This window comes from Callospermophilus lateralis, unplaced genomic scaffold (genome assembly GCF_048772815.1).
Source record: "Callospermophilus lateralis isolate mCalLat2 unplaced genomic scaffold, mCalLat2.hap1 Scaffold_74, whole genome shotgun sequence".
Taxonomy (NCBI): domain Eukaryota; kingdom Metazoa; phylum Chordata; class Mammalia; order Rodentia; family Sciuridae; genus Callospermophilus; species Callospermophilus lateralis.
In genome coordinates, this window is record NW_027515420.1 from 2263020 (window position 1) to 2273134 (window position 10115).

Sequence of the window (10115 nt, forward strand, 5' to 3'; positions counted from 1 at the left end):
AAATGAAGACTCTCCCTAACTGGGGGCAATACAGTCCAAAAGGGTGATGGATTGGATGGAATAAAAATAGGAAGAAGAAAGAAGCAACAGCAGATGCCATCTTGATCCTCTTTGAACTGTTTCTTGATTGCTGTTTTGAGCATCTGAAATTGTCTGATACTGATTTCTTCACTCTTCCAAAGCAGACTCTGCCAGTGATTCCCTAGGGAGTTTCCAGAAACTTGCAGTCTTTGACTTGGAATTGATACCTCTTGTTTTGAAACTTAAGCCTCTTGAACTGTACAGCTAATTGTTCTTCCAACTCTCCAGCCTACAGGCATCCTTTGTGGAACACCCAACTTCTGGTCGACCTAAAAAAATACCATTTTATAATTATACTTCATATTGGTTTCCAATATATATATTTATCCCAGATTTATTATAATACAGTCATCTCTTAGTATTAGTAACCTGCATATATACATTTGATTTTGTGAGTTTTACTTTTAAAGAGCTGGGCTCTTTCTAGTGAACTTCTCATACTTCATTGGCCCAAGTAGACTTTCCCCAATAAACCTGCTTTCATTTTCCTTTTATTGAAAAGATGAATGGAAACAATTATAATTGTATGTAGGCCCCTTATGACCCAAGTCCTACACCCACAGCCAGATGATTAATATTCAAATTTCTATTATGGTGGGAGCAGAAACTCAGTATGGCCGGAATATGAGTTATCTAGTCAAAATTATGCCTGACATAATGCTGAAGGCTCTCCTTGTGCATCAGTTCTTTTTTGTTATAGAATAGAGTTTGTACTACTTTAATGACCATTTTTTAAGAAAATTAAAATGTAGTTTTTACTCCCCAGGTATGGGTCTGAGGAACCATTTTGCCTAATCAGGCTCAGAAATAACATGTTGCTTCTTCTTCTTCTTCTTCTTCTTCTTCTTCTTCTTCTTCTTCTTCTTCTTCTTCTTCTTCTACTTCAAAAATATGGATTCCAGAATCAAGCAAGCCTTCAGGAAGGAAATCATCTGCCCTATCTGCATAAAGTACTTTATAGATCCAGTCACCTTAGCCTGTGGGCAGAGCTTTTGTAGGCCCTGTATCTACCTTGGCTGGCATGATCTCTCAGTTCTTGTTACCTTCTCTGTATGCAAGCAGATGGTACAGAAGAAAGACTTTAAAACAAATGTTTGTGTGAAGAAACTGGCAGCCCTGGCCAGAAAAAAAACAGTCTTTGGCAATTTCTGAGCTTGGAGTAACACATGCGTGAGGCTCATAAGGAGATGAAAAAGATTTTCTGTGAAGAAGACAAGAACTTTCTCTGTTTGCTCTGCTCTAAATCCCAGGAGCATGAAGCTCACAGACATGGCCAATCGAAAGTGCTTCTGAGGAGCACAGGGAAAGTGATTCCTCTGAAGATCCATTCTTAAAAGATCAAAGAAATCAACATGGGTGTGTTTTCTTGGGGGAACAGATGACTCTATGTTTCCCATTCAGAATGCCTTCTGGGTTCCAAGTCTCAGGCTTCCCATATTTGACAAACATCTGAAAGGAACAAAGAAAACATAATGACCCTAGTATTTTCAATGAGGTTAATTTATCTCTCATTTCTGATTTCTTCCCTATGTGAAGGTCTGAATGTTACACTATTATTTTTGCTGCTTCTCTAACTTATGGTTCTTGTACAGAATTATCTGCTGAAGAAAATGCAATTTTTATGGAAAAAATATTGTGAAAGTCACAGAAATCTGGCCATGGAGATATTGACAATGGACTCATGGGAGGTTAGTGCTATACTTCTGCCTTCAACATAAACTTAGGGGTCCTATATGCAATATTTAAAGTAGGAAATAGATCTGAAACTCTAGTGTTCTCTAGGAATGAACAAGAAAGGGGAGGAGTCAATAGTAAAAGTATTTCCTCAGTTTCTAGTTATAAAAGTTTGGCCCTTAGATAGGGTTTCTATTTGAGACACAGATACTATCAAAATCACTCTGCTTTACTACATGTAAAGGTACACTTAGTACTTACACAACAGGTATAAAAAACTAGGCCATTTCAAAATGTCATATGTGCTGGGATGATGTAAATGGCAGGCAAAAGTGGCATTTGGTAGTTACTGAAAATTCAAATGTAGCTTCCAAAGCAGATTAAGCTGACTGCTAGTGAAAAATAAGTGGTGATAAATGGGTGCAAAATTTCAGAGAGAGGGATAAATGGTTCAAATATAAGAACAGTCTGAAATTACTCCAAAGAATTAATATTTAACAACATAATATAAAGTATGGAGGGGAAATATGAATAGTAAAGCAGCTTTTTGTTTGAGTAGAAGATTACAAATTTGATAATAATTTTTAAATAACTAATTTTCTTTGTGGATGTTTATCCTGAGTGTCTTATAATTTAAATTAAAATTAATTTAAAAATTGTTTCATGATAACTCTATTACAAATAATAAGCTAAATAACATGCAGAAAACAAGGCTGCAAAAATCTCTTATTGGAAAGGTTAAGATACAAATCAGAAAGGAAAATGACCGTCATGTAAATAAGTAAAGTTCTTGATACATTAGAGCATGATAACATTTTTTAGACTAATTAAGCAGGAAAGGTGAAAATGAGTAAAAGAGCACAGACTGCAAATTAGGTTTAAATTTTAAATAGCTGGTGGCAAAATTTTTAACTAAAAAAATACTTTAAGATTAAGTTCTGAAGAGGAACATAGCCATAGAATGTCATCCCAGAGAGAAGCACATGATAAATAATTGCACTGGTATATTGGGAGGGAGGTTACTGAAGTTATGGTGAAGTTGATGTCATAGATTGGAATGACTTTTGAAGAGAATTTAAGAAAATGGTCTCAGAAAGATAATAAGATCAGGTGCTAAATGGCACTTCAGTATTACAGTTAGCTGGATGAAGTGCTTGGAGATGACTATTGTACTCTGAAGTTACAGTATGTAGGTGTAAGTGACTTGGCTTAAACTCAAGAAGAGTGAATGGATTTCAATCTATTCGTTGTAGTCTAAAGTCCTTAAGTATGAAATGGGTTATGTTTCCTCACATATGGGTTGGAAAGGATAAAACAAAATTTTTTTTTGTGTGTGGATTATTTTAGAAAACTCTTTATTATGAATTAAGTGAATTTAACCTGTTGATTAAAACTGTTGGCCATGATGAAGAGAAAAGGACATGGTAGTGCAGTCTTGTAATCTCAGCTGATTGGGAGGCTAAGGCAGAAAGATTACAAGTTTGAGTCTAGCCTCATAAAATTAATTAGAAAGAAAAAAACGAGCCATGAGTATTTGTAAAAAAGGAACGGAATAAAAGTTTGTGGATTCTGAAAGTTTGACAAGATGAAGGCTTAAATATGATTGTTAATAATACAAATAAGAATCTGGGAGTTTATTTTATTTTTTGTTTGTCCTTTTAAAATACACATGACAGTAGAATGTACTTTGACCTATTATTAATACTTAGATTTTAACTTATTCTGATTAGAATCCCATTCTTGTGATAGTACATGATGTGGAATTCCAATGGTTGTATATTGATATATAAACATAGGAAAATGAAGTCCTAGAATTAGGGAGTTTCGACAGGATTTAGAGGGATAGGTTCATATTTTGATGAATTTAATTTTACTGCAGAACTAAATAAATTTAAGAAGAGAAGCATCAGAGTTGAATATGGGAAGATGCCTCCATTTTACTATGAGGAAGAATGGCATCATTCAGACAGGATGCAGAAAGAGAGAAAAGACATTTTTGAGCAGCTCAAAGAGAGTATAACCAGAATGATTCATATGACAGAGATCTCAAGAGGACCTGAATGAAATATGCCACAGACAAGATGTGGAGTCACTCCAGGTAACTACTGATACATGGGGATATAGGACAGGCATGTATAGCTATTGCATTTTACAACTGAAATCCACTTCCCTTGTTGCTTCAAGTTTGGTTGGACAAACATATCTCTCCACAACTGTGATTACTTTGCTATGAGGTCACTTCTTCCATGAAATTCTAAAAATAAGGATCCCTCCTATGCTATCTGTAAGTAACAAAAATGTATGTAATGATTAATGGATAGTCCCCTTCTGAAAATCAATGACATATTTGGGACTTTTAGAAATTCACCAAGTTGTAAGCTGCACATGGGTATTCTTGTTTTTTTTTATTTTTATTTTTTTATTGGTTATTCAAAACATTACAAAGATTTCAGAATCTTTTCAAGTAACTTATATTAATATTACTGGTGTGCTTCACAAGCATGAAATCCTCCACAACTCACTTATTATTATTATTATTATTATTATTATTAGAGGCCTGTTAATTGCATTAAATGCCTCGTATGGGGTTATTTTAAGGCAAAATTTTCTTCCAATAATAGAACCGAGCCCAGAGAGAAATGTATTGACACTTATAACTGTTTATAAGATTAAAACAATTTGTGAATAAATATGTATATATATTTTTATGAAAATGATATCACAATTACTTTAATATATATTATTTAATTTTTAATTCTTTGTCTCCTAAAAAAAACAGTTTGAGCTTTTGAACTCATTAGCAATGTCCTTATATCCCTTCCCCAAAAAGTGACTCACAAGAATAATTCAAATTATTGAGACTCATAAATTTTTGATCCTTTATTTTAACTTGTGAAGTCTAACAATTTTCTTTTTATTTTCACCCTTAAATGAAGCCCACTTTTTATAGCTTTCTTGTTATGTAACTGACCATTAATATTCTGCAAATTTTACCCCCATTCTAATCACTTTGGACGATTGATGTTTTGTTGGAGGGGATCTCAAAGTGTTCATGCACAATGTAGGAAATGGATATAGTAAGATATAAGACTGGTGATTGCTGAGTATGTAGATTTTGCTATACAAAATAAGTATTGGTGGATGATATGGGGGTAGGTAGAAGAAGAGCAATGAAAAAAAAGAAGAAAAACTTAAAACACTAGAGGGGCTTACATGCTACAAGTCTACAATGATAGTGTGAATATAGAGGGTAGTGTTCTTGGAAGCAGCAATAAAATTTGAGGTAAAGAAAAGGTAATTTTTTGCAGAGTTCCCAAATGAGAGAGCCAGTGAATAGGTTCTGTGTTTAACTCTTCCCACCTAGGGGTGGAATTTATAGTTCAGAGGTTATGTCTCAGTAAGTAGTAAAACACCATTTCTATGTACCTTAACACTTTTTCATGGCTACAAGCTGACTTTGACAATTCCAGTCACATTACATCTTTGCACTTATTAGCTATTCATTCATTAATTAATTCATTACATTATTTATTTTTTTATTGGTTCACTTTTTCTTTAGTTGTCATCATTTTTACATTACTGGTGATTACATAATAGCATAAATATTCTGAATGTTGACTTTTGGTTAAATATTGTTTTGTGTTTATTCATACATTTATTTTCATTGAAATGCTTTTCTTTTGCCAAGCATGATTTATGTTAGACCTCAATCTTCATTTATGAGGACTAGATAAATTCACATTATTCCAAATAACTCAAGGATTCATCATTTTTGCAAAACCCTAATCACCCACTAAAGTTGACCCAGTCTGTGTCAACTAAAAGCTGTGTAAAAAGTCCTCTTTTTTATATACACTTTAATAAATAATTCCTCTCTCACTTTTATATTTTGGAGAGTAGACTAACTTCCAAAGTAGTAGTTAATAACCTAGATGAGTTTTCCAACTAGCTCACTGTTACTTTAAATTATTTACATCCTTGACACTAAGAGTGTCACTAATTACTTTTTTATTTTTTTCAAGATCTTTCTCTCTTTCTCTATCTCTCTCTCTCTCTTTCTCTCTCATGACAAATTCAAATCAGATATGCTTTTTTACTAAGAAACACTCTCAGCCTTTAATCAAACATTTTATAAAGAAAAAGTGTTTCACTGATTTTCTTAGAGCCTCACTAAGTTGCTTAGGCTAGCTGGCTTTAATGTTATAGAAGATTGCATTATATATATATATATATATATATATATATATATATATATATATATATATATATATATATATAGAGAGAGAGAGAGAGAGAGAGAGAGAGAGAGAGGGTAGTGTTCATTTGACTCTTTCTCTTGGGTACTGTGCCAGAGTTACCTTCTTCTTTCACTTCTACCTTATTTCTGCCTCCAAAGAAACTATCCTTTATCCTCATACTACCATTGATCCACCATTAGACTTTTAAAATCTGAATTCTTGAGCTGGTCATTCTTTCCCTCTTTCCTTCACAGCATTTTTTTCTCTATGCGTACATATCCCACCAATACTTTTTCATGAATACTCATTACTACATACTCAGTATCCACCAATCTCACATCCTGACCCATCCCTGTTCTGCCTCTTCCATGGATCACTTTGAGATTCCCTCCACCCAGATATCAATAGTCCAGAGTAAGGTCAGGTAAGGGTGTCATATATGCAGGTTTTTAAAAGTCATTTACATAAAAACAAGCCTATAAAAATTGGCATGTATTTTGTGTTAGGTTAAAAAAAGAAAATCTACAGACTGCTCTGTTATACTGAATTGTTTAAAATTCATTAATCTCAATAATTTGGAAAAAGAAATTCTATAAAAAGGAGAATAAAGAAAAGAACATAATACACAAATTTGACAAATTTGAAGACACACCAAGTGTACATATCAAAGAGAATCATATATCAGTGCTTTCAAAAGACAAATTAATTAGAAGTAAATGTAGTTAATGTGAGATGCAGTAATCATTTATTAATTATATATCATGGTAGTATACATGTATATGTACAAAATGCATCTCATATAATTATGAGTATACATATGAACTCTACTGTGTTTTTTTTTTGTTGTTGTTGTTGTTGTTGTTTTTTTTTTTAATTTTGCTGACAACACTATAAATACCTAAATCTAGGGTTATGTTTTACCAAATGTTCAGGATACATTTTGTACTTTATAAAGTTTACAACTGACAAACAGACCTTTTTTTATTTTTAATTTTTAAAAGGAGTACTATTTATTTTCTGTAAGAATATAATGACATGATTTATCTTTAGTTTTTAAATATTTTAATTATATATGAAAACAGAATGCATTACAATTCTTATTACACATATAGAGCACAATTTTTCATTTCTCTGGTTTTATACAAAATATACTTACATGAATTCACTTCTTTATACATATACTTAATATAACAAAATACATCATATTCCACCATCATTTCTAACCCCATGATCTCTCTCCTCACCTCCCAACCCCCAAAAGTTCATTTTGATACCCAATGATGTATGTTATGAAGTTACAGAAAAAGAGTATATACCTTATAATAGTATGAACAAATAATGTTTTGTAACTAATACATAGCATAATAATAATAATAATAATAATAATAATAAACTTGCCATTTAGACATTAATAAATTATACATCTAGCACTACTGACATCTTTTCCAAGAAAATTGACCTCTTTTCCAAAAAGGGGGGCGGTGTTTGTGGGGTAAAATTGTATTCTATGCTTTCTTAATATCAAGAATAAATTATTTTCAGAAGTAATATATATTTCAATATAAAAATAAAATAGAACCAGGTTCCATGGCACACACCTCTTATTTCATTGGATTGTGAGACTAAGGCAAGTTTAAAGCCTGAGTTTAAAGCCAGCCTCAAAAATTTAGCAAGGCCCTAAGAAACTATGTGTGACCCAGTCTCTGTGTGCCCCTGATTTAAATTTCCAGTAAGAAATAACAACAACAAAAAGAATACAAAGTATTGATGAGGACACAGAACAAATTCTCATGAACTAAAGATGGAGTAATAATTGCTGTTATTTCATCATGAAAACTGTATATATATATATATATATATATATATATATATATATATATATATGAAATACTCCTCACCAAGCAGCTTAGACCTGTAGAAATTATAGTATGTGTGTACCATGACAGTGTACAAGTATGTGATAGCATAAGACTTGAGCTATACTTGTCAATACAGTACAAATTTGTGGCATAGGAGGAAAAAGAAGGTGATTCAGAAAAATAAAAATAATAAAGTTTGAGAAAACATGGTTTCTGGAGCCCAGAAAGATTTTTAGTTTAATAAGAGTACGAAATACCACATAAGTATTATACTGAAGTTACATCTGTTAAATACATCACATTTATAATGGATTTCAAGGAAAATATGTGGAACTTATCAAAACTAAATAAAAATTTACAAAAGCACATAAAATAGCATGTGCATAAATAAAACTAATCATTACAAAGACAAATATTTTAATTAAATTTAATATATAATATTTTTAATCAAAATTTTAGCATGTTTTTCTTTAAATACAAGAAGAGATCTGGACCTGTTGGTGCACAATTGTAATCCTAGTACCTTGAAAGGCTGAGACAGGTGTATTGTGAGCTCAAAGCCAGCATCAGCAAAAGTGAGATCCTAAGCAACTCAGTGAGACACCGTCTCTAAATGTCATACAAAATAGGTTTGGGGATGTGGCTCAATTCCCCTGAATTTAACTCCAAGTACCAAATAAAAGAAAATAAAAGAAGGGACCAAAAAAAATTATGTTAGAAATAAAATATATGTAAAATACCTCAAAACCTTTAATAAAAAAAAAACACAAATAATATAGTTATTGTTATAAGACATATTTAATGTATATAATGAAACTATATTGCAATAATACAGACCAATATATCAAAATATGAATCATATCTGAAACCATATGTAGATCAATAGTATTGTTAAGAGCAATAGAAAAGTATATGTAAAACCGACAATATGAAAAATAACATTACACGTGAATGAATGAATCTATCTAACCTATAGTGGCAAATTTCACTGTTAGAGTGTGTGTGCAGAATGGGCAAGATAGTCAGTTCCAACATTAGCAACACTATAAAAAGCAAATATTAAGAGGGAATGATGTTGAAAATAAAACAGTATATTAAATGAGACACTCTTTCTCCATCTATATATACATTTAAGGAAAAAAAAACTACTGTAAGTGTCTCTTTGGCAAAATCATGAATGAGTAGAGAGATTTAGATACACTGGATATTAGTCTGGTCTTAAGAAATGTACCACATTTTGGACAAAATCCCTCATTACCATCAACGCCTCTAGTGAACAGAAATGTGAGAGAGGGTCTGAGTATGTAGCTCAGTTTTTAGAGTGCTTGCCTTGTATGCACAACGCCCTGGGTTCAATCTCTAGCACCACAAAAAAAAAAGAAAGAAAGAAAGAAAGAAAAGAAAAAAAAAGAAAGAAGGAAATATGAAAGAAATGATACAAAAAATGGCGATATCTAGGAGCTATAAAATCCTTCACAAGTGTTCCATCAGGTGTGACCAAGACAAAAAAACACCCAAATATCAAAACTGTCAATTTATCTCAAAAAATAATCTGCCAACATATTTTCCCAATTGCTGTTGCTGACAGATGAAGTTCACTCTAGCTTGTATTATTGGTGAAATAGGGAGGAATCCAGTAAACCACTCTTAGCTTGAGTGAGATTTTAGCACTTCCTGAATCCTGCCCCAACCCTGATACACTAGTAATAAGGCCAGAACTACCAATTCCTCCTAGAAAAAGTTTTTTTTTCTTTTTTTTTTTGTGGGTGTGTGTATGTGTGTATTGAATGTTTCAAATTTAACACATTTTGTTTATGTTACATGTCCCTGATACACTAGTAATTATGAAAGAACTACCAATTGCTCCTAGAAAGTTTTTTTTTGTGTGTGTGTGGATGTGAGTGTCGATGTGTGTACTAAATATCTCAACTTTAACATATTTTATTTAAGTTACTGTGTTCTGAAGTTCCAAACTCTAGAACAAAAGGTGATTGAGCTTGTGTAAATCTCTGTAGATTTCAAACAAATGAATTTGCATTCTTTTTCCCAGCACTTTTATGAACTATGATACCAAAAAGCAGTTCAAAAAGGAGGTTAAAAAACAATGATCCCGGGCTGGGGATGTGGCTCAAGCAGTAGCACGCTCACCTGGCATGCGTGCGGCCCGGGTTCGAGCCTCAGCACCACATTAAAAACAAAGATGTTGTGTCCGCTGAAAACTAAAAAAAAAAAAAAAATGATCCCTGTTTATTTCAAAAAATCT

At 32.3% G+C, this 10115-nt stretch overlaps 1 pseudogene; it reads left to right on the plus strand.

The window, feature by feature from the left end:
- The first annotated feature begins 972 nt into the window (after positions 1-972).
- On the plus strand, positions 973-1799 carry LOC143640917 (E3 ubiquitin-protein ligase TRIM48-like; annotated as a pseudogene).
- Positions 1800-10115: the final 8316 nt, after the last annotated feature.